General features: G+C 37.5%; 1 long non-coding RNA gene across 5 annotated transcripts in view; it reads left to right on the top strand.

Moving 5' to 3' along the window:
* The window catches only part of LOC128905773 (uncharacterized), a 156207-nt gene that overhangs the window by 69821 nt on the left and 60101 nt on the right, over window positions 1-26285 (top strand). The window contains exon 1 of one of the 5 annotated variants that reach the window (XR_008464977.1): window positions 3762-3881. The exons of the other annotated variants lie outside the window; for them this stretch is intronic. This is a non-coding gene — a long non-coding RNA (uncharacterized LOC128905773). Of the gene's footprint in view, window positions 1-3761; window positions 3882-26285 lie in introns of those variants that run through there. 5 annotated transcript variants of the gene reach the window in all.

Here is a 26285-nt window from a genome sequence, read left to right as displayed (position 1 = left end):
AACAATTACAACATTTTTAGAACACCCTGGGAAAGAGAGGCTTCATTTTGAGCAGTTAAAACTGTAAAAAAAGCACCTGCAGAGCAAACATTTCTAACAAGCCGTGGAAGAGTTTGTGAATATGCCAGGGATCTCTGTTTTGTGTTATCAAGCATGAGCTGTAACATTTACATCACTTAACCTTTACCCGACCCTTTATCATAAAAAGTATTTTTTTCGGTCTCTACAAGTTCCAGTCAATGTTCTGTCTATAACTGTTTGGCCTCTACCCAGAGAACAGGATTCTCCTTAGGTTTCTAGATGAATATCTTAAATCACTTTTACTAGATGTGATTTTATGTTTCCTTAATGTACAGTTACCATGTCTTCTAATCGTTACCCATTATTTCATGAAGCAAATAAAAGTGTTGCAGCCAGATGTTGTCATGAGGATTAAAGGGATAAAAAAAAATCACAGATTGATCAATAAATAGACATTGAAAAAACCTATTTTGAGGGAATGAGATGTGGTTTACTGTGCAGCATCAAGATTTGGCGTCCAGGGAAGGATGAACTAGAAAACAGGATAATAAACTTCTGAAGTTTAAGACACTGGGAGCATGCAAGTAAGTCTCCTAAACAGTTAGAAACAGATCCTTGTTGTACCTATTTTTTCACTACACCCCAGTAACATAAAACTTGTTTCAATGGCCTGATAAAAATTCAAGATATGTGAAGAAATATATGGTTGGACAGTGCTGCAACTCATCCCAGCCCTACCTTTAGATTTCTTTTAATTCTGAAAAGTTGTGTCAGAATCATGATTGTGTTACATGTTCTGAGAGACTGCCAGTGCTATAATAAATTTTGATTTAAACAGATAGTCTGACAAAACATGAGGAAGGTGAAATCCTAGAAACGACTTGTCAGCGTTTATAGCAGGCCACACTGCTTGATTCAGGCCAGGAGTTCAATACCAGCTCCTAACATCAGAGGCAGGCTCAAAAGATTTCCAAGACAGTCTGATTTCTTCTCAGTTCCTTATCTGATGAATCAAAGTAAAAGGAGTGGTTGACACGTTGCTAAAGTCTGTGGATAAGTCTAAAATATCTTGACTCGGTGCTGGCATTTCCAAGAATCACACTTGCAAAGCTACTTGGTTGGAAACACATTCTCCAGAAACGTTGCCATCCTCAAGAGGATTAGATGTGAGAGTCACTTTTTGTCCATCACTGTAAAAAAAAAAGAAAAAGGTATATGTGAGGAAAAAAAATAGAAATTCTGAATGGAAAAAAATCCAGCCCTTGACCTCAGACCTTTGTGTCTCATTTGGTGTTTTGTAAAAGACAATTAAGCTTGAATTTAGGTAACTCATTTGGAAATAAGGGTTACATAGCTTGTAAAAAAGAAAACAAACTGCAGCATTAAACTTTCGCTCACACTACCACTTCATGTGCTGTAATGCAATGTAAAATGCCTCTCTCCATTCCCTCTCAAGACAAGAATGTATTCATGGAGCATTGAGAGTAAAAGGCATCTTGAAAAGTTCATGAGGTTGAGAAGTTAGCACATCTTGAAATGAAGTTTTTCCATGTTGTTTCTGAGTGAGCATGGGGGAATTCGACTATTTCCTTCTATGTTATTAATAGTAAAATGCCATTTTGTACTCCAGTACAGTGACTGATTTTAATCCCTGTCCTACTTCATGTGGTTACCACAGAGTATTAATACATTGGCTCCATGGACAGACATAAACTCATGGCAGCATCTTCTATATGCTCTTTGCAAAGTGGTTTTTTTCAGCCTAGTTGTGTGCAGTTTATATGTTTTGGGACTTTGTGATTGAACAAGTCTTCTCTATTGAGGCTTAACACCCTATTCAAGGAAACAGTCACAGGGTGAAAATATTGTACGAGAATCTTTGCCCGGAATTAATTCAGGAAAACACAACTTAGTCTTCTACATATAGTGAGCATACACTCTACTCTTACACAGTCCTTGTAAAACGATATTCAAATGAGTTCTAGTATGATATGATTTTGCAATATCCATTACAGTGATCACATAATTGCTTCTTTTTGTATTTGCCCTGGAAAAACTTGATTAGCACTAGATCAGTGCCCTAAAGTAAGGACCAAAATCTTAATTTCGTTGGTTCTCTATTTGATGGGAAAATGGGGGAGGGAAAAGGGGGGGTGGGAAGGGGAAGTGTCAGGAGGTAAAAGTTTTGTGCGTTGCATCCTTAAATGTCTCATAGGCCCTTATAAAACAATGCACTTTTTGCTAATACCTTTACCAGTTTGTCATGATTCCACGGTATATTTGTAATAGCAGGCATGCCAATTAACCTTTGCTTTAATGGAGTTAGCCGTGCACTTGATATTAAGCCAAACACTTCAGTTGTTTAAGACCTAACATGTTCAGGTTGATTCTCATAAGAGAATGAGAGATCAGAATCAAATCTGGCTCTCCTGCGTGATGACAAAAATCTGCACAAACCATTAGGTACCATTATTAACAGATAACATTAAAGATAATAATATCCGTATCTCACTGTAGTAATCCTTCTCACGCACTTCTATCTGATGACCAGAACAGTTTTGTGCTGAATGACTTCACAAGAAATTCATCATGTAGCAAACCTTATATTCCATGAGTGAAAGAAAACAGATTTTTGAAATGCATTCGTTCACATATCTTTCCAATAACCTTACCATAAAAAAAACCATGAATACATGGGCAATGCCTCTCATGTCTTAAAAAACATCTGAAGTCATTATTAACTTGTAACATGAACTGAGCTGTTTACTTTTTTGTTTTGATTGTAATTTGCAATGTGTTGTAACTTAAAAATACATAAACTCACGCTACTTTCACTATGAGATTACTGTGTGTGCAAGTACACTTTTTAGAACCCTTTTCCTTTGCTTTATTTTAAGAATTATGTTCTCTGGCTCCTTTTCCTCTCAGGTCTATGAAAATATTATGTCTAACCTCTGAGCCATATAAAGGTTTCTAAAAATTAAAAAAAATGCTACTATGGTTCTTTTGGTTCAGTCAGTGGAGGGGACATGGAGGATAAACTTCAAAGAAAAATGGATTTTCACTTTTTAGACTGATTTTTAAATTCAGTTAACATCATAAATATTTAAAAATAAGAAAAGCAGAAAATTAAAAATCAAAATGTTTCAAAGTCTTTGCAGAAGCATCTAACTTTTACATTTTTGACCAGATACATCACTGCAATGTATATCTGTTCTGAATAACACACAAAAATGCCTTCAACTTATCACATAAAATAACATTAAGCCTTTGAATAACAGCTTTACAACAATAGCATTTATTTTATCACTTGTCCGGATTTAATATAAGGTTTCTGTCTTTATCATTAGCTAATGCATAATTTCTTTATGTGCTAATGAAAATTTGTTAGGCAACTTACTAAGAAACTATATATGTGCATCCCAATTCTGTACAGTAGAGTGAGTGTGAGTTATCTACTGAATCAGTAAAAGTAATGGAAAGGACTGAAATGTGGTAGGCATTCAGTATCATCTGTTACACTAAGTCTTTCACTGAAGTGGGGTTTTTATAAAATTTGTAATAGTCATAGATTTATAGAACCTTTTTGTTAATTACAAGCATATTTTAGCACTCTATAATCACAGATAGTAACGACTAACTGAAATGAGTCATAGCATGCGATTTTTTTTTGTTTTCTAGGAGGAAAATAATAAGCTTTTCTTTTCCTTCTTAGAGGCTGAAAGAAGACCAGATCTCACAAATGACTTTCCATGCTGCTGTGAATCACAGACAAAACAAATTACTCAAATATCAGTATGGAATGGTGCGGATTTGGGTTTCATTCTTTGAATTTCCTGATGGGCAAATTCAAAAGAAAGGTACCCTTTTGCTGCCTTATAGAGTATGTTCAAGTCTTAATATGTTTTAGTATACTACTAAATATATGCTATTTTATATTATCCCAATTATTTTAAAAGGTAATTTGCACAATTTAAAATGTAGGGACAAATTTTTGAGGTTCTTTTTTCTTATGTTCAACCAATTAGGAAAAAAAATCTTTACTTTTATAGCACCTTCAATTTTCAGACATTAAATCATTAAGAAATGCAAATTAATTTAACCTCAGAACACACTTTAAGAGTTACAGAGAAATAGAGAAACAAAAGATCAGATTTTTAGAAATCAGGTGATATTTTCCATCATGAGCATGTGGTATATTTACAGTCAATTTAGATAATGTATTGATCTAAGAACCTGATTACTCTCACAATTTGGTTACATGGTAGTTACACTGGTTCAAAGAGGTGTTTATGGGAAGGAAATCCATTGAGAGTTACTGCATATGAAGAATTTGCATGTGGTTTCAGGAGAATGACCTTCAAATTTTGAAGACTTTTATAATATTCAGGGAAGTGTTGCAAAATGTTTATCCTGTTCTTACACTCTTCCTTGCATTTCCACTTCTGCCAGTGTCAGACTGGGCTATGTGGCAAAGATGGAAAAAAAAGCCCTCATATTTTAACTCCTTCTTTCAATCAAATCTTAACTCTAATGCTACTTTTCCTCCATCACATTTTATATGTGTAGCAAGGTGATGATACAGAACTCTTGCTTTTGCACTGGTTGCAGTCTGAAACATAACATTTCCAATTACAATGAACCTTCCTGAATTTACACTGGTTTTGCCTCTGCATGAGAAAAAAAAAAGGTGTGTTACAAGACCTTAAAGTTTTACTTATCCATAAAGGGCGAACTGTCAGCACTCTCTTATTCAGTAATCTTGCCCACCAGTGTCATACTTGCAAAAGATGACAGTGTCATGACTTGCAAAAGGCCATTGGCTCATCTGTGTATGGCAGTTTCAAATACAGTTCACAGCAAAAACCTATCAAAGAATCACAGAATGGTAGGGGTTAGAAGGGACCTCTGGAGATCATCTAGTTCAACCCCCCTGCTAAAGCACCACCAAAGGAAGGTGGCTGATTCAAACTTACCAGAGCTTTCAGATTATTTTTCTGACCTTGTGAGCTGTTATTTATATACATTATTACCATTGTGTGTACCCTGGGCTCCCACATCCAAGCGTAATTAGATATGTTGTTCACTAAATGAGCTTCTAATGAAAGACTGCGTGATACACAACTGTGTGGGAGTCCTTTGTTCTTTGGATGATTGTGGATATAGGTTGAGATGTCACTTTGCCTATACTTTAGTTTACTTGACATTTTTCTATTCAAATGTGTTCTTTTCTGCTGCTTCTAATGTTACCAAAAAGTATCCATTTGGATTAAAGTTTCCCATAGATGGCATTTGCCACACAAAGATTTTACCCTGAAATGCTTCATTTTACGTGGTTCTTGGTTGACATGAGTGAGAGCAAAGGGGATGAGGGAATACACTTGTTTTTTTTCTATTCAAAACCAAGAAAAATCATAATAATTTCACGGAGAAGCTAAGGTACATCCATGCTTTCCAGTAAGGACTTGATATCTTACTCAAGGATTGTCAGTCAGGAGGTTTACTTTTGTCTGTCCTTGTCCTGAAAAATTAAGTATGGTCAGTAAAGGTTTATTTGCAGCCATATCCTGTCCTCTGAAGCTGAAGTCTAAATCCAGCCTGCAGACATTAAACACAGTGTACATATATATATATATATATATGTTGTCAGGAATTTTGACCTTGTGGGGGACCCACACTGGAGCAGTCTGTTCCTGAAGGACTGCACCCTGTGAAAGGGACCCACACTGGAGCAATTAGTGAAGAACTGTAGCCCGTGGGAAGGACTCATGTTGGAGAAGTTTGTGGAGGACTGTCTCCTGTGGGAGGGACCCCACGCTGGAGCTGGGGAAGAGTGTGAGGAGTCCTCTCCCTGAGAGGGAAGGAGTGACAGAAACAACATGTGATGAACTGACCATAACCCCTATTCCCCATCCCCCTGTGCTGCTCAGGGGGAGGAGGTAGAGAAATCAGGAGTGAAGTTGAGCCCAGCAAGAAGGGAGGGGTGCGGGCGAGGTGTTTTAAGATTTATTTTTTATTTCTCATTACCCTACTCTGGATTGGTAATAAATTAAATTAATTTTCCTCAAGTTGAGTCTGTTTTGCCTGTGATGGTAATTGCTGAATGATCTCTCCCTGTATTTATCTCGACACACAAGCCTTCTCCCCCCTGTCCAGCTGAGGAGGTGGAATGATAGAGTGGCTTTGGTGGGCACCTGGTGTCCAGCCAGGGTCAACCCACCACAGTTGTACCTAATTCTCTCTGCGGCCAGCGTCAGTTTATAAAATGCCCTGAAGGCAAGATAACTCCTAATTTTGAGCAAATGTACACATCATATACCTTGTACATTCTCACTCAAGCAAGTGCCCTTTAGCCTCACTTTGGCTATAAAGCTTTGAAGAGAGGACGTAATCCACAATATCAACATAAATGAGCAGTCACACCACTAAGGATACAGAGCAGAGCTGACACTTGAAGACATGGAGATGTGTGAAATTAGTATGTCATCAGTAATTTTAATTATATTTGAGGAAGGTAACTATCAGTAACCATTGCTTGTTTGTGACTGTCTCATCTGTGAGTTCCATTTGTGTCTGAAAAATCGTAACTGTAAGAAAATCGATTACAGTTTTGTAAAGCTGTAAGAAAGTTGACTACACAGAAAATTACATAAAATCACAGAGTATGTGCACACACAAACATGGAGGTATACAAGCAGCAGTAAATTATTTTGTTGCTCTGAAGAAATATAAACAATATGATGACATAAAGACCCCAGACCCAAGTAGCTCAACAACAAATATTATTGGAAAATATTTCCTCTGTGTCTTGTAAGAAAATCACCCATATTTTTTAAAACACCATTAACTTTAAATTGCTTTCTCCTTCAGGCAAGGATTTTGTCCTTTTTCATATTATTTGTTAAAACCAGCAATGTTTCTGGAGAAAAATATAGATACAAAAACTATTAAAAAATATCATTTTCTTGAAGAGGTTAATATGAAAACACTGCCAGGGTTATTCATCTTGAGTAACATTTTACAGATAGGAGGAATGCCATTGATTAGAAATCAATTGGTCTTTTAGCTTTTAAAATATAATATATCCTAAGATCCAGAGAAAATGTGCACATGGACAAATGTGAACAGGCTTGTTTTCCTTTACCTAGGTTTGAAATTGAGCTGGACAAAGTCAAGCTTTGATCTGCCAGCAGCATTACTGCAGACCTGCTCCTGAGTTAATACAGCCCAAAAGAAAGGCAGTATATCTTAGTTTATGCTCAGTGATATGTTAATATGGTTATAGGCATGCAGCTGACATCTGACAGAATGAACACTTGTACTCTGAACTCATCCATGGAGTCATGGAGTTGAGGTCCAGGTCAGATTAAACATACCATTATTTCTGCTATGAGATGCTTAAATGTTCCAAGGTATGATATTTAATATGTATAGTATGTAAAAATATATGCTATATATTTATTAAAGCTAAAACCTCTCTAATCATTTGTATATCAAGAAAAGACTACTTTCTTACTTTTACTAGTGTGATGGTATCTTTTTTTGGTAACTTATCTGTATTTGTAAGTTGAAAAGAAATTAATTTCAGCAAATAGAGGCAGAAATATCTCAACGTTTTATTTAGTCAGCAGAGAGAAATAGGCATTGCAGGGTGCAATTTCGATCATAAAGATCATATCTGAAAGGATAGATGAACTGGAGAAAATAGGCCTAGAAAACATGCTTTCTTTTACTTAGACTGGAAAATAAATTTTTCTTTTAGTTCATTGTAGTTTTGATGATTTTCTTAAAATTTGTGTAAATGTAAGTTGAAATACATTTCAGTGCAAATTTTTAAAAAAGATTTATTTAGAAGCTGTTTAGTTAGCAAATCAATGAATCAAAGAAGATTTCATAAATCTTTTTGGTTGGCCTCCAACTTTATTTTTTTATTTGGATAAACAATTTGTCCCCCCCCTTAATGTGCTCTGTGAAACACAGAAGGTGAAGACCAGTGGCAGAATAATTATAAAGATCATCACATTGGGATGCCATATGTTGTCATATGACATCAAGCTGTTGCACATCTGTACAATTCTTTTCCCTTCAAATCAGTTCTGAATCTGTTCTAGGGATCTGGCATACTGTGTAGAAATCGCAGCCAAATATATGCTGCCATTCAGCTTTCATGCAAGCCAAGAACCATGGCCAGATTTTCATGTCTCATTCAACATTTGCCCTTGGTAGCATGATTGCTATTACTGGAAATAGCTAGACTACATGCTGTTGCAGACAGTGATAGAACTATTTTGTTTTATATGAGGGAAAACGTTTGAGGGACTTGTAAGCATTAGATATGGTTTACAGAAACTTCATACTTTTGTATTCTCAATGGGGTTTATCTTTCATTGGTGTAAATTATCACTTCATTGACCTTCTATTCCATGTTTATCCTCTGTAAGGCCATAGATAATTTTCTATTGATGAATATTTTTCTAGGCTGCTTTTTCTTCTTAGTTTGCTATCTGTCTTTTGCCCTGGATAAGTACAGACCACTGTATAAATAACTCCACTGATAAGATAGCATTCCAGTAACAATTTTTGTCCTAGATTAAAACCCAAATGTTCTGGGCAGCAGCAAAAATTTCTGATTATAGAAAACTGTATTAGATGAGAACCTATAAAAGTGCAGGGTAAACCCTTTTACTGTGAAAAATAAGATGCAAAGTTGTACTCAATATGCTAAGTCCTTACTTACTTTTCATGGCATGTGAGGAATGTCTCCATGATTTGTCAAATACATATGGGGTGATTTGGAAAAAGGCCATCTGCCCTGTGGTATAGCACAAATAAAGACGGCTGTTGCACTCAACAACACACATGACTGAAAGAATTTGCCCCCCCTGAGATCCTCTTGGAAATGTTATTGCAAGAAAATTGGATGGCTTTGCTGGTATTGTTTACTGCAGAGAAAATGCGGTGAAAGGACGATCAAAAGCGAGGCCAAGATAAGATAACTGTAGGTTCTCTCTATCTGTGTGTTGCACTTTGTCAAAATGTTCACTGTGCTTCTTTATGGGGTGGTTCAGATCCGTTATGTGTAGCCATGCACTGTGGATGTAGGGAGGCCAGCAAGGGGGTACCACCAGGTCTCTTCCACCTGTGACTCTGTTCCACTCAATTCTTCCTTGGGGCCTGTGCTGTCGTGGCTGCTTTCTTCTGTAACTCACGCAATGTGCTTATGCTGTTTCTCTTTCTTTCTTTCTGTCTTTCTATGAAGTGTATTGGAGGGCTGTGACCATATTCTCTCTTAAATTGGGAGAATTCTGCACTCTGAAGGGTGCAGAACTGAAATTTTGCTCACATTTTTAACGTACTGGATCCTTTAAAAAGGATTAAAGAGACTAATGGACTAAGATGACTGCCCTGCTTCAGTCACTTGTGTGTATTGGGATGGTGTCTGAAGTCCATCGCTCTTCCCGTACCACATCATCTCTTCAGAGACCATATCGGTTAAGAGGCAACTCATATAAAAATGCTAATTTTTCCATTTTTCTTAGGGTTCCTTCTGCAGAGGAGGGAAAGGCAATTGGGCCCTTTGTCTATAACTGTATTGGTAAACTGAACATGCCAGGGTGCACACTCTGTCGCAGCAGGCAAATGGTATGGTTTAGCCGATATCTACACTAGGAAACTTGTGAGAGTGTCCTTCTGCCACCAGCAGTTTAGGTAGCAAAGATAATGGAAAAGAATGTTGGTGCCTACTCATCTACATGTTTGGCTATCATACATGCCTTTCTCACTTTCATCTTCCTGATGAATAGCACTTTGTTATGCTTTCCGGTATATAAGAAAAAGCCCTATGGCCTATGCTTTAGATTTACAGTCCCTGTATAACTAATTATACAGAGACAGTTAAATGTTGTTTGCAGCTGCTACCAATCCATTTCAGAATGTTCAGGTACCTGAAGCCCCACTTCTTATAGCAGACAGCTTTTGATATCTTCTCAGCACCATGCTGGGGACCTTTGCCTTCAAACTGCAGCTAGAAGAGCTGATAGTCTTCACACCGTGTAGGGTCAGGTACCTAGTTCTGGTAGTGAACTATGTAGAGAAAGGAGGTATTGATGGTGTGCAGGCATTTCAGCTCAAGTCAAAGGCAGGAAGCAGAGCTTAGGTGGTGGTCCTGGAAATGAGATTGAGGCCAAACTACTCGTCACAGGGGAGTTTGTACTCTGATATGCATAAGGCTCTGAACCTTTGGATGGAGCCCACTTTCCCTTTCCACATAACCTAGCACTTGCCATCCAGCACCAAAGTACCACATTCTACAAGCCTGTCACCTTGGAGAAGATGGTTGCCAACTCTGTAGCCTTACTATTATGGGCTCTTACTGGTCAGTAGGCAACAGGTTTAGGGTTGGCAAGTCTACGGCAGATGGAGTTATGTTGGAGGTTACTTGCACCAATAAACAGACCATATGGTGAGAAGTCGTATTGCCCCACAGTGCTGAAGATGCCTCAGGGACCAGGAACTGCCACAATATAGTTTCTGATTCTCTCCTACCATCCTTGCTTCCACAATATTTGCAAACAGTCCTGCTCTTTCAGAGCTCTCTGGGTCTTTCTTGCCTCTAAGTCCCCTGTTTGTACCACACACTGCCAGTCTACTTCTAGCAGGTACCCACAGTCCCTCCTCTTTCTCCCAAGGACTGCACTTTAAACTCTCTCTGTCTGATTTCTAGTGGTTTTCCACAGCTCCTGTTCTGTCTCTCTATATATCTATTATGCTTCTCAATGACATCTCTTCATTTTCTCCCTTCAGACTTTAGAGATGGATTTTTACAAAATACATTCCCTTGTCACACAAACTCACAAAGCTCTCACCATCCGTACTTCTTACAGGTGCCATCCTGACACAAACTCTTATCTTACCAGCCGGTAGTTTTAGTGACTTCTTTTTAAAAAACTATAACACAAATATGAACTATGTGCAAGCTTTATTTATATAAATGTTATATTTAAATATATGAAAAAAACTTTGAGAAGGGCTGAGTGTATATCCTCCTGGCCCTTGTACGTGGCAAGAGCAGACCAGTGATCCAATTGGATGTCTGCTCAGCAACAGATAGTTTCTTCTGCCTGGCTAGATGCCAGAGTGCTGCGGAGATGCTTATACGGAGCCGGGGGGGCTCATCTCAGCACCTCTGCACTCATCTTCAGATTCAAAAATGCTTCAGTCAGACAAGGAGAGGGGGAGGCAGAACTATAGCCTCAGTATGCCTCTGACTGTGTGAGAGGTATGGTGTAAACTTACTCCAATTATGCTGAACTAATGACTTTGTCAGTCTTGTGCTCTGAGTAAGGCAGCTTTGACTTTTAAATTTACCCCTGTATATGGTAGTGGCTGCGTGGTCGTTTCCAAACACAAGCTCAGCATAGCTAGTGGAGATGATTCAGTCGGAGTCCAATCCCTCTTTCATCTTCCCCAGCTTGTTTTGGGTGATAGTAAACATACCTCTTTCCTGGAAAAAAGAGAGATCTTAGAAAGGGGACATTTTTTAATATCAGAGTGCCATCCCTTCTACATTGCTGGGGAGCTAACATGAGAGTGTGCAGGTGTGACCCTGGTGGCATAATGCCCAGGGACTGTGCCAGAGAAGTATGCCAAAATGGCATGGTTTCATCTCTGCTGCTTTTTGGAAACATTACCTGAGAAATGCCATCTGGGAATTCTCTGGGAAAGCGTAGTTGTGAATCGTGCCAAAGGCCGTTCCAAAAATTTAATCATATGAGCAATGACCTTTCAGCATCTTGAGCACATGCTCTGGTCGTGTTCAGTTTACCAGTACAGGTCTGCCTTCTCCTTGACAAATGTAAGTTTTGTCATTTTTTTCTGCGGTTATATTTCAGCGCTTTTATGCAAGTTTTGCCTAGGAGAAAGCTGCTACTCTTTTCCTAGTTTCTGGTGGTAATGCTTTTTAAAAAAAGCATAAGAATATGCTAGTGGATTGTTCTGGGGTTTGCTATAGGAAGTTACACTGGATTCTTCACTTATGGCCTTAACAGAGAGGGTAGCAATGGGACAGGTACAAAACAACTCCTTTGTTATTATTTCAGTTGCTAAGGAAAAAAGAAATATGGGTGAGAACAGAAGACTGGAAAGGGAAGAGTGGTCACTATCCGCTTTGCAATTTTCTTAGGGTTAAATGGATACTGTTGGTCTAAAACAGTCCTAGACAGACACTGTATAGCAGCACTACTCCTAGTTCAAAAGGATGAAAAGAAGATTCTTTGTATATAGGTTCACATCCATCCAGTCTGTCAGAGTGAGAACACAATAACTGATTGCCAGTAAGCGTTCTTCTTTGTTTTATGATGGTAAAATTTCAGTTGTGCTTTGCTTGTAAATAGAAAGATACGATGCCATTTCTGCGTCTTCCATTGTTAGTTATGATTGTCTGGATTGATAATGCCTCTGTTTCTTTATGAGGCTTGTAGAAATGAATTATCAGAGAGTTCTTCACTCCCTTCCCAAGGTCTTCCAGGTGGTCAGCTTCAAGTCTTAAATGCGTTTTGTGTGTCCATCTGTTAGACCTCAGACAAAATCGATTAAAGCAATTGAAAAACATTTTCTATTTTCATTCTAGAAATAAGGTTCATGCCCCTTTGAGGCTTGGGGGAATAAGACGTTTAAAAACATACCGAAGTGAAGATCAAAGCATACCAATGGGTGAGCAAGTGGAGTGCCTAGAAGGCATTGTCTCAGACAAAAGGGTACGTTGCTGTGACCACAAACAGCTGAATCGTCTGAAATTGTGCTAAGCTCTGTAGGCTATTTAGTTTCCTATTAAGTGACCTCATGACAGGTCAAACCAAGACAAATTACTTCCGATAGACGTCTAGTCACAGTGCTGTAGCTAATCTTGTGATAAGGTTAATGTTGCTACAAGCGCGTTTCACTGCTCCAGGTAATGCGATTCAATAAGCTATATATTAGAAAGTATAGGTTGGGTGTGCACGTTCAGTCTGGTCAGACTCAGGGTAAGCACTTTGAGAGATTCCAATTTCACTCATTGACTGAATGCTGGGGAGGTCATTAAAAAACGTGGGCTGTGTGAAAGTGGTGGAGAGTTTTTAATATATCCTGATTAATACCAAACCTTGAGAGAGAGGGGACTGTTTATCACATCCAAAATGCTTCCAGCCACAAAATGTGGAAGGGAGATGTAGGCCTTGGGAATGAGTAGCTACCACCTGTCTCTGCAGACAGGCTGCTGGCAAGGTCACCTTGGCTGATGAAATGGACTGTTCAGCCATCCCTGTGATAGAGTCAGGTAATATCACTAAGTATTAATAGGTTACATTTTTATCAAGTAGAGAGCTATTCAAACCTTGCTCTGGGTCTGAATTTCTGATATAAAAATAAACAGACAAATAGTGGCAATCGGTTTATTTTGTAGTTGAGTGTCAAATTTATGAAAAAAATTTGTATTATCTTATGAAAATTATGTTTTTAATATGTTGCACTAGAATTTGTCAGTTTGTTTCTCTGAAGGGACTGTTTTTATTTTGGCTTGGGTTTAGGCTATCAGAAATTTGATACTCTGTGATACTGACTGCAAAATATTTCAAAGTTTATCAGTGACTTAGTTGAGTCTGTAAACAATTATGATGGAAGATGGATGGCAGATTTTTAGTTCCTTATTCGTTCAGTCATTTGAATGCCTTTCTAGTATACACCAAATGAATTGTATGTTACTGGCTTGATACAAAACTTATGTTAGGTTCTCTTGCAGTATCTAGTCAAGACTAGAAAATTATAATTGTCGTATTTTCTTTAAAACGATAAATTGCATATAAACAATAATAACAATAGACGTTGGCTTTATTTTCTGTTCTTTTTCTCTTATACAAGCTATGCTATGTAATTCAGGTGCCCCAGTCAGTGTATTAATTTTGTCTGAGAATCCAACGATTCCTTCCTTTATCACTGTGCTTTTGGAAGCTACAGACCCAAAGAACATCACATAAGACATATCCCTTGTTTGTAGTGTATTTTTTAGGATGTTTGTACTGAGAAAACTGCAATTTCAAAATATTGTATGTATGTCACTGAAAAGATCATTTGATGAATTTTTCTCAAAACATTATTGCACCATAATGTTATACAATTGCTTGGGGCTGCAATGCTTCAAAAGTCCTGCTTCCAGACATGCTGAACTGCAAATAAAATTAGTATATGTCACCACTGAGTTTTGTGAACTCATGGCCTGAATGTCAGCAGAAAGAGAGAGGTCTTGAGTCAGGTCTGCTAAAAGTGACAAGCTCAGCCCTGGGCTCTGAGAACGAGAAATGGGAGACAGTGCTTCTAGTCTCCAAACGTGTGTGAGCTTCCAGATATTCTTGGTCTGTGTTGTGCTTAACCTTAGATTATAAGTGTATAAAATATAAAGCACTACCCTAGTATATGGGGAGCTGAGATTTAAGTTTGTCACCTCTGTCGGTGATCTGGCAATTAAACTGATATTTTAGTCATGGTCTCACTTGTTCTCTGGCTTTACCCAGGAATTTCTCCTGATAAAAATGATATAAGCACTCTTGTGAAAACCGGTAGGATTTCCAAACCACTCTCACAAAAAGGGATGTTCTGTCAGCCTGCATACACAGCTGGTGCCCTCGTTCACTCATTATGTGCCTTTCATAGTTAAACCCAGTAATAACAAGCTATCTGAATTAGTGTCAAGTATCATACCATCAGAGGTTTTTGCCTAGTAGCAGTAGTGATGAGCTATAATCCTTTATATAATGGTACCTGATATCAGGCATTTTCATTATCGCTGACTACAGCTTTACAGGGAGGGTGTCATGACGTGCTGTCACTGCTGTCATGCTCTTGACTGAAACCCGTATGTTGTGATATACCTGAGGTCTGGGATGCTTACCAATAAAAGCACTATACTTCATATTTACCCTGTTTTCCTCAACCCTATGTGAGGGCCTGATCTGCTGCATGCCACAGTACGTATTCTGAAGCAAAAGTTTGCTGAACCATTTAAGTTCCTTAGCACAAAGAGCATACAGCTGTACATAGCTCTACATCTGTGCTAACCCATCAAAGCAAAGGCATTCCTGAATACCGTGCTTTCTGCATTGTGCTTCACGACAAAACAGTTCCAAAAATATTTAGAGATCATTTTCCTTCTCTGATAGTGATATTATATGTATGCCAGAAAAAGATCAGAGAGAGGGCGGAGGACTATTCCTTAAATAGTGGTAAAAAGATTTTTCAGTAATTCTTAAAATTGTTTTAAAAGCCACTTAGTAAATTCCTATTTCTAAACCCATGACTGACCTCCCAAGCGCATATACACAGAAAAGATGATCTGTCTGACCCACGCATGTTACACTGTGGTACTTATAAATGGTATTTGATAAAAGAGCAAATAATTACTGAACACTGGTATTTGGCACTATTTCTGTACCTCTAATAAAACGGAGCCAAAGATCATTATATAGCATTTGGCCCTGTTTCTTCCAGGCCTCGGTAGCCCAAGATAAAATTACAATTGTGTGTGCATTTGGGTGGAGACAGACATTTTAAATTGTCGATAGCATGAAATAATGTGCAGACTGTGCGAAACTCAGAATACGTGTTGTATGCTGTGGGAAGTGGCATGTAGGCATACCGGGATGTTTGAGGTATTAAATCCTACTGGAAAACTGCTGGAGGACTGCGCAGAGAGAAAGGAGCCCAAACTTGGTCTTTCCTCTTTTATACTGACTACTGGGAACTGTCTTTAGCATATGCAGGCCCAGCTGTGCCTGAGCATCGTCCAGGCAGAAAGCTTGTTGAGACAGGCCAGTGCGATGCAGGAAAGCAGGCTACCAACAGAGCTCTTGGTCTTGAGAGGCCCCTGATGATCCAACTTGACTCCTTTTTTGTTTCATGTAGTGTCATAGACATATGATGAGAGACCAGTTTTATTCTATAGTGAAAATGTAATGATATATCTAGACAGAGCCTCATATTTTAGCTGTAGATATGATACCATATCTGCTCAGCTGGTATGATCTAGCATCGTAATGTGCCATGCAGAAATGTTCGAGGTAACCCTTTGTCTGGGTGTCATGATAGCCTAGGTGGAGTGATGCGCTGACTGCATTCCTTATTTTTGTAGTAGTTGGGTATCTTTGCACAACTCTTCACTGGGCCACATAAGTACTACAAAATGCTCAATGAAAAGGAAAAAATGTCATTTCCCCCTCTCTTATGCTTTCCTTACATAAGATGTTCCAGTGTTTCTTTGCAAGGTCTAGTTTCTCCCCCAGTGGATTTCTTGTCAGTCTCTGTGTCCATGCTATCCTGCTGGGGGCTTTTTCTACTTAGGCTAATCCAGCAAAGAGACCATAAATCCCACAGTTACAACCATGATGTCTCTGACTGATAGATTAAACACTGACCTTTTAATGTGAGACTGGGCCAAGGACTCTTAACTGCAAAGAATGCATTGTGACATTTTAAAAAGTAAATGTAAAACATGGAAGTAATGGAACATACACAGTATTGTTACAGAAGACAGAAGATTTAAGGCCTCATATTAATTTATGAGGCATAGGTGGCAACTCAGTGGTACCTATGAGGTACCTAGGCTACTTGAATTCCTACAGAGTAGAAGAACTGGAAAATTAATCTAGTACTAATCCAATGATAATATTGAAGCTTTTTTTTGTCAGAGGCCAAGTGTAAAGCTATAGTTCTTGTACTGTGCATTTGTCACATTTTGTCGGTACAGAGGGTCTAAGAAGTTTTCAATTGTATTAAAATACAGTGATGTATGAAAACAAGAATACAGCCCTGTAGTGCTATAGTTTTCAAATACAATTGTATAATTTAACCTAAGACACTGTGGTTATCCCTTAAAGAACATAAGGTATATTAAGCAAAACCAATTACAAAATTATCAGCTTATCTTTGTTTGCTCTTTTCACATAGTCTTTAGTATTTCTGTGTTTTCTGGGCATCATTTTAAGACGATAGATATTCTTGAAAGAAAAATTCAGCAACATGCTCGTATTCGTTCAATAATTTGAAAGGCAAACACTTTACCAGTATGGCATCATATTTATGGAATAGATGGTAAAAAGCTAGCAGTTAAATAAATCATCTTATCAGTAGCATAAAGAAGTAGTATGTGTGGAGTTACTCTGTTTACTGTTAAAGGACATACTCCTGTACACAGTTCAAAACAGCATGGGAATTGAACCACAGGTGCAGATAATCCTGTGATTTTTCTACACTTCAGTTCAAAACCATAGTATTCTTCCTTTGATGTCTACCAAGTTAGAACTGTCAGCAGGCTGGACTCAGCAGTTTAGGATACTTTACTGTTTCTTAACCCTTTTGCATATTTAGATGATTAGAAGCTTTCCACAGTGTCAATTTGTTCCATCTAAGTGAAATGAGATGGTGTCTCATCATTCCGAATTACAGAGATAATATTCGGAATCAAACCACTATCTTTTTGTTTTCAACAAGTTTCTAATTCAAATAATATCACTAGTTATGAAATGTTATATTTTTGAGGCTTATGCAAATACAGGGCCAGTTCTTCAATTATTTTTGTATTTACACACAAGTGTAAGTGCTGACTTATCACTATCAAGTCAGACAGTTTTACTGAAGCTTAGTGATCAAAACTGCTTTTAACCAACTAAGGATTACAGAAGCATATTATGTTAAGAAGATAGGAAAATCAATTAAATATAGCAGGTTTCTACTGACCTTTCTGTGCACAAATCTAAGAATAAATTAAAAAATTGAATGGTAGTATAACTTACCTTTACTACTGAAAATCTTTATTTTTAGTTGCTTATAGATTTCTGAAAATCAAGATGCACATAGGACTTTAACAGGTTAAAATTGGCATGAGTTCTCATCATTTGGAGTTTGAGTCTGGAGCTCTCAACAAGCCTTTAAAACTTTGTATTTCCTGTTTTTCTATCAATTCCCAATTGTATTGATTAAAATAATGGATAAAGACCTTTTTAAACAAGAAAATCATCAATAGCAGTGAACTTAAGAGCATCAAGTGGAAGAAACAAAACAGAGTTTAATTTTTCAATTGATTGTGATGGAACTGGCCTATGCCCTACACAAATTGTAACATAGGACTTTCAGTTGGTAGTTTGGGATTGCGTTACAATTGGAGATATTACCCATATGTTACTTCAAATAAGCATAATCCAGACAATTCATTAATTATGAGGTTGATCTGCGATGGTCTCCAGTGAAGTGCATGGCAGGAAGAAGAAAAGCCCCTCTAATAAACCTGAAAATATCTCACAAGACCTACTGTCTAAGTGGAAACAAGTTCAGACAAATTCCATGTAAGAGTCATAGTAAAGTCTGGACCTGTAGCTTTTGTAGTCCTCATGCAGTGATGATTTAGATAGCGTTTGGATAAACCGAACCTGAGGTTAGAATTGCAATGCTGCTTTTTTTCCAAAGTGGAAATCTGTGATTTTGAAAGGCTGTTACTCTTTTATTTATTATATGTGCTCTTTAGATTTTACACAGGGATAATCTGCTCTTTGAAAACTCTAGAACTGAAAAGTACCCAGCTCTTTCTCATCTGAAATTTAGCCTTGCTGGCTAAATGGAGACCACGTTGTGTGATTCATGAGAATCTCTCTTATTGAGTAAAGAAAGAAAATAATTTTTGATCAAGGCATTGTGTCTTTAAATAACCTGTCTTTCGTGTGGTTTAGAAGCTTTTAATACGTCTAAGCAGCAAAAGTGGGTGATTAATAAGCATTAACAGGGTAGCTAACAATTCTCCATCTCTTCCATTCTTTTTCTCCCTGTTCTCCTGCTGTTTTTAGCCCCAGCCAGCAAGATGTGTGCCTTTCTGAATCTTCTGAAATATCTGTATCCATACAGTTATTGAACTCAATAGCCTTTCTTCCTGTTGGCAAGATGTTCTTGGATGGAGAACTGTGCGGAAAAGAAGGTTAGGAGTCTGAATTTAGTATTCTGGAGGCTTATGGGTGAAGAAATTGGCTGGACAGGTTGAAAGCACACAGAGATATATTAATTCACTTAAAATTAATGTTAAGTGGAACTGAGTCACTGTTTCTAGGTAGATGCCGTGGACAACACAAACTACTTCAAAGCAATCCAAAGAGAAACAGAATGCTCTTGTCTGTTCTGTTCACGTTCAAGAGAGAAGTGATCTGACCCTTTATCCATTATAAAACTCCATTTAAGGCACACTTTCTAAAAGTGATTTTTTCTTTATAAGCTGGTCTAGGCAGAATATTGACAAATTTTATTATATTAGTTTTCCTTTAATAGAACTCTCTATGTTGTAGTGCCCCGTAAATCAATATATTAAATCTGGAGGAAATCAGGTTCCTTGGGGTATCAGAAGTCAGAGGCCTTTTTGTCAGGGTTAGTAGTTCAAAAAACTTTCAAAACGCAGCTCAGTAGCATAAAAGAAAAATGACTATCAGACTACAACACACATAAAACACAGGAATATTGATTCCTCAGGCTTTAATCCTAGTTGGGCCAGCAAAGCAATTTATTTTTATGTCTTTTTACCAAATAAAGTGTTTTATCGATAGAGTTTTGCTAAGACTTCAAGAATAAATCTTTCCTATGAGGAAACTTAAGTAATAGGATTAGAATTTGGACCACATAATCTTATACGATTCTTTTCTTTAAAAAGCTTATTTGTGTTAACTAGTTCTAATTGAATGACTACAGGGTGCTCAGAAGTCTGAATTAGGCCAGCATGTTAATTGGGATAGATTTCCCACATAATAAATTTAATGATCAGCTTTGAAAGATAAGTTAAGAGATAATCAATATCCCCCTAGGGATGTGTGTTCAAGCTTAATGGATTTGACCAAAGAAGATTTTCCTCGTATTTATAGTTGCTCTTCACTAGATGGGTAAGAAAACATATGTTGTTTAACGGAAGAAAAAAAAAGGACTAATGTAGACTTGTTTATCAAGCTATTCGTGATAGCAGGTTTAGCCCTCTCAAACTCATGTATCTTTTTAACATTTTTATCAGGAATTCCACAGTGCGGTTTTAAAGCTTTGAGAGAGTAACTTAATCTTATTAGGTTTGGATTGGTCTGCCTTGACATGTGGTCAGGCTGGTGTACTCAGAAAAAAATCTTGTCTGTTGTTTCTCTTGATGATGGTGATAGGCACTGCTTAATGATTCTGTGTATTCTTCCCATGACACACTGTCTCAAAAAGTGCATGAGATCTTTTAGGAGGTCTTGTTTTATTTTCTTTGAAAGTCACTTGACTGTACAGAATACCTTAGACTCGCTCAGCAGTTCTAATCATCTGTGCTTCATTGTTTTGTTTTCTTTCCCAAAGAAAATTTTAGTCTTGATTGCCATGTCTATCCTCTGAAGCAAGTAATATCTTTGCACGTACTGCCTGAAAATTTGATCCTGTGAATGTACTAGTGAGAAGGCACTGAGAATCTTACCTACTGGGTATGCTCGATATTATTGCTGAAAATTAAGTATAGAATATGTGGTAATATTCTACAGAGAGAACAAGAAAGCAACATGATTCAGAAACAGTTGTTTGTGTCCCGGTGGTTGCATTTACACTGCTGCAAGCGCACCCCTGTGAAGCTCCATAGGTAAAATTCTGCCATTTTCAACGGTGCCTTATTTTTTGATCACTCCTGGGGCATTATAAGAATGACTTGATTGGTATGGTGTGGGGGAAACTCCAGAGCTATCCAAGTCTTAGAGATCCCAGGACATACTCATAGGCAATATAGGTGAAATGGCACTCTGGAGCACCCTAGTTTGGACCAACTTTAATTGCCAACATATATCCATCAAGATATTACTGCAAAGGCATATTCTAACGCGCATACCCTCATATCATGCCACATTGTCTTCAGGAGCAAAATGACTTTTCTATAACAAGCTTGATACTAGTTAATTTTCATTCACCGGGAACACCCATCAGTGGTAGGGCGTACGACAGAGGTCTTGTGAACCATAGAAGAATTTCAGAGAATGGTCTCACTGGGACTGAGAAGTATGTCAGCAAACATGACTGGACTTATTGTCCGCTTGCCCCATGTTTAAAATCTGAGAACTGCTGTTTAAGCACATGACTTAGAATGATACTGTGATTCTCCCTGCATCCTCTGATCCCCTTTTATAGCCTTGGACCTGAGATCCATCATTGACAGATCTGATATTGGGAAAGAAAAAGAGAAAAAACCTAACGCATATTGAAAAAAAGTATCTGCCCCAGCCTCAGTGGTGCAATAGGACGGGTTCTATTGCCTAGTAAATATTTTCAGAATCACCATGTTAGAATAAGAGGTCAGAAATTCTAAGAGAAGTAAACACTGTGATGATGTGTAAGTTTGCAAACACCTGATCTAGTTCAACAATTTTGCCAAAGCGCTCATTGGAATATATTGTATTGACCCAAATAAAGGTTTTAATGTTTGCTAAGAATTATACAGGTGGGGTTTTATGCCATATGGCTTACCTCCTTTGTCAGTGACAAGTGGAAAGATTTATTCAACAGCTGGACACCATCATCCCCTTTTTTTCCCCCTCGAATGCGTAGAAGTCCAGAGAACCCCCCAGGTTAGGTCTAGTCTTCTTAGTGAGGCCTATGGGTTCCTACAGAGAGTGGGCAATTGAGATCTCTCTTATGCCAAAAGCCAAAGTAATCATGGAGGAAATTCTAGGTTGTGCCAGAATTGGAGTCAGAAAGAGAGAGTACTTTGTTTTGTGTATGCGGGCCAAATCTTCAAAAATAAGTTCCCCGTGCCAACATGTGCCATCTGCCAACTCCAGGAACAAGGAGGTTCTGGAAGAAGACAAGTAGACAAAGAGTACAAGGTTGGTTTTGCCCAAGTTTCTCCTCCTTTTTTTTTTAATCCCACTCTCTTGTACTATTAGGAAAGAAATAGTTAGAATGAAACAGAATCCATTTATGGTTGATCCGTGGACACATAACGCAGGCAAACCACAAGAGCTACAGCGATAATTAGACGGACCTTGTCAAAGGCATTGAAAGAGTTGGCAGATAACTGTTGTGTCCCAAAATCCTCTGTGCAGACTGCAGTTGAGCATATCTGAAGCTCTCTGGATTAGCATACATCAAATGCCTCTCAAGCGTAGATAGGTGTGGAAACAAATAGGTAAAGACAGGACATAGCGACTTTGAACAGCCACTAGAATCTGGGGGATGCGTAGAGTCATTAGAATTAGATCAAATATTAAAGACCTTTAAGTGAAAGAAAAAGCATGGCAGTTAAATTTTCAAGATAAATGATCTTTTAGCATTGATTCCTTGTACTTCAGACTCTTACTGTTTTCCTATTAAAAAGAAACCACTGTAATATTCCTCAGTGATAGATCCAAATAGAATCATAGAATCTTCATGGTTGGAAAGGACCTTTGAGATCATCAAGTCCAACCATACACACACACTAAAACCCCTACAATCTCTGCCACTAGAGCATGCCCTGAAGTGCCACATCTAGACGTTTCTTAAATACCTCTAGGGATGGTGACTCAACCACCTCCCTGGGCAGGCTGTTCCAGTGCCTGACCACTCTTTCAGTAAAGTAATTCCTCCTAATATCTAATCTAAACCTCCCCTGCTGCAACTTCAGACCATTCTTCTGGTCCTGTCATTATTCACTTGGGAGAAGAGGCCAAATAGTGCAATTGTAAGATGTCTTTTTAGAAAAAAAAGGGAAAGAAAACCCCTTTTAAAATAGTTCCATGCTCTTCTTTACATGTAATTTTTGTATTATGATCTTTATTACCATTTGTTGCTTTACTATACAGTTACATTGACTTTTCTGGCTCTGATGAATTGATTCCCTTTTTTCAGATTTAGACTAGCCCGCTATTCAAAAGGTCCAAAATTTAAAAAAATTCTTACAGTAAACACAATCTTCTAATGTTTTGGCAGTCACGGTTTTATTGGCATTTCTGACTAACATTTCTCAACTTGCTTAATCCTGCTTTGTTTAAACCAAAGGACATCTTGAGAGGCAATATCCTGCTGCTGCTTTGTTTAAACTTGTTCCATGTTCCCTTCTGAATGTTGGTCTGTTTTGTCTTGACCTAAAGCAGGATAAGGGATTATAATACACTGACTTCTGGTGAATGCTTCCTATTTTCTGCCTCCCTCCTAAGAGTTTTCCACTTGGCTGACACGGAGCCTAGAGACAAAATCTAATAGCTTGGATTAAAACTTTGCACTGAAGATTTTTTCATTTGTTCTTACCATAAGCAAATGCAAGAGATAGTATGGAAAACCTGTGGAACCTGTCCTTCCAACCGTTATTACATTACCATAGAGAAGATCCACTGATTAATTTCTCTCCTGCTAGCACTTTGGTGTATCTAAAAGACAAAGCTAGTGTGGCACTGAATGAGAGTTCACATAAAGCTTGTTGCAAATGTGTTTAGTATGATGGACAACTTCCTTCAAAGTCAGCTATTCAGCTAGGACTTGCGTTTTGTCGTATTTGATTCCTGCACACTGTCAAAGAATGTATTCCATCTGAAAGGAGGCCAGAAGAGCTATGATCAGACATAAAAAGAAAAATTTAATCCTTGTGAAGTCCCTTCTCTATTTCCTCATATTGTTTCACAGGAGGTACTGCTATGGGCTTAGTATCAGTACTGGTACAGGTTTAAACTAGCAGTAGAACGGAGAATGTAGAAAGTACAGACAGTTTACAGTGGGCGTATAGTCTAAGTATGGACCCTTGATAAGATGAGGGTTTTTTTGTAGTTAACTGACTAAAACAAATAGATGTGAATCTGGTTTCATTGATAGTGGTATAATACTTGCTAGCATAAAAATTCTTGGATTCAAACCTAGGAACTTCTTGTTGAATTTTGCTCATTTATTCCTATTAAATGCAATTTGATTTTCACTGAGAAGAACCAATGACAGGATGGAAATGACCAAAAGCTGTTGGAAATATTCAAGTTCCTTCATTTTGAAAAAATGTTGTGGATTTTGTTGTTTATTTGTTTGTTTCTTTGTTTGTTTGTTTTAACAGAAACTGAGAAACATGTTTTGTATTATTTTTATTTCAGCTTAAAAAGTTATGGTGAGAAAGGCAAAATGAGGAAAGAGAGAGGAAAAGCAAGCAAGCTAGAAATTATTGGGTTTTATCAAATTTTCATACAAAAATAAATCTTAACAGGATTCTTTAAGAACTGTGTTTTTCTAAAATTTACCATGTAAAATGGGTTGCCCTCTTAACCATCTCTGTTTTTTAGTATGTGTACATGTCAAAAGTTATCCAGCCATTGTCCAGTACTCACTGATATTTCTAGCCTGCAGAGTCCAAAAACTTTATAATAATTCAGGAACTTCACTGCAGTAGAACTGCACAGACACTGACACAACAGTCATAGAACAGATTAGAGTTGATAATTTTATTCACCTTAAATCAATATTCTTTTATATGACTCAGCATCATTAACTGTAATCAATATTTTTTTATATGACTTAGCATAATTAACTGTGTTTTCTGTTTCTTGGATTTCTGCTCCACCCCTCTTCCACTCTTCCATACATTTAAACATAATATTTCAATAGTAGGTTTACAACTCAATAATAGAATTCAATGCAATAGTATTTCCATGCTGTTTACCATTGTTGCTGTTTTTAAAAAGAATTGGTAAAGCCAGTTACAGGAGATACAATTTTCATTAACAAATTGCTGCATATTTTTCATTTATTAATTTTAGTCAAGGCTTTTAATAAAGATCCTTCTTGATTCACACACAGTGTTCAAGTATTAAGAGTTGAACCTCATTGCTATGTACTAGATATTGTCTGTTAAGTGTGACAATAGTGATATGAATTAAATTAAATTTAGGATTAATTTAGTAAGATCTCACTGGGATATTTGAGAAGGGACAATGCCCATGCAGATCTCAGAACTACTTATCTGCTTCCTTGAATGTGAAGACGTCATCTGGAAATACTTCACATTTTATGCTAATATCAGTGAACCTTGTATGTCCACTTAGACTTATATGTGACACTGTGAACTTGTCTTTACCTTTGCAGATTTATCAGATTCAATTGCACTCAGAAGTATTTTTCAGAGACAAATTGCAGTTTTAACAGATGCTTTGCTTACTGAATATAAGCTGCCATTCTAGTGATGAACTAATTTAGGGATACACATGCAATTAAGTATGAAAATAGCATAGTCTTCCTTAGAATTTACTGGCTAACACTTAAACTCCTATTAAGCAACTTAAGCTATGAAGAACACTTTTATAAAAATATTTAACAGATTTTTTATTTCTTTTTTTAGTATACAGATAGGAACAATGTCCCCTGCATAATGCTATAATACTTGTCTTCTCCTTTAAGAAATGTATCTGACTCAGGAAAGATGAAAGCTAAACTGTCTGTATTTCAGATACCCTTAATTTTTTCAGCCCAGATGATGCTCTTGGTAATTAAATAGTTTGGACTTTTATCTTTTTTTAGAGAACGTTTTGCTTTTATTAGATTGAATTCTTGCTGTTAACCTTCTTATCAACATTATTAACGATAATAATAAGGTTCTGGAAATACCTGTGAGTCAAATAAAAAAGGTCTAACACAGAGCACGACAGTCCATGTTGCACATACAAGGTTTAAGAACAGAAGGAATGTCATATGTTTCATGGTATGATAATGGCAAATATCCCAATAGGTTCACAACCTACACCAATATTCTCTTATTTATTGAAATTGCCTCTGTAAGGGAATTGTGCATAACTGGAAAAAATAAGTAGAGAAACAGGAAGGAGAGTCAAGTGAGGAAAGAAGAGAAGTAGCTGAGGTGTGAAGATGAGGTGAAAGACAGTGGGGAAAAAGCTATTTGACTGAAGTGAACACGGTGGGGAAGTGCACGTGGGCATTGTTTGCATCCAGAGGGCTCCTTAGATTCTGCGACACGTTGAAAATGAAGAAAAAGGCAGAAGTCAAGTACTCTCAGAGACGGTTTTTCAGCATTCCTGGTGATCCTGCTATGAACATGCCACAGAATAAAAGGAAGTCACTAAATTAATAGATACTCTCTGGAAATAGTTGAACAAGTATGAGATAGTAATTTCACTTTCCTATTCTGTGTTATAGAACTATTTTTCTGGTTTATGAGGTTAAAGTGTACACTACTAGGGATTTTTAGGCATTTCACACAAGCTAGTGTTTGACTAGTCTTCCATACTTTCTTTATG

Source organism: Rissa tridactyla, chromosome 2 (genome assembly GCF_028500815.1).
Source record: "Rissa tridactyla isolate bRisTri1 chromosome 2, bRisTri1.patW.cur.20221130, whole genome shotgun sequence".
In the NCBI taxonomy this organism is placed as follows: Eukaryota; Metazoa; Chordata; class Aves; order Charadriiformes; family Laridae; genus Rissa; species Rissa tridactyla.
Note: the sequence above shows the minus strand (reverse complement) of the source record. Positions and strands in the feature narration are given on the sequence as shown.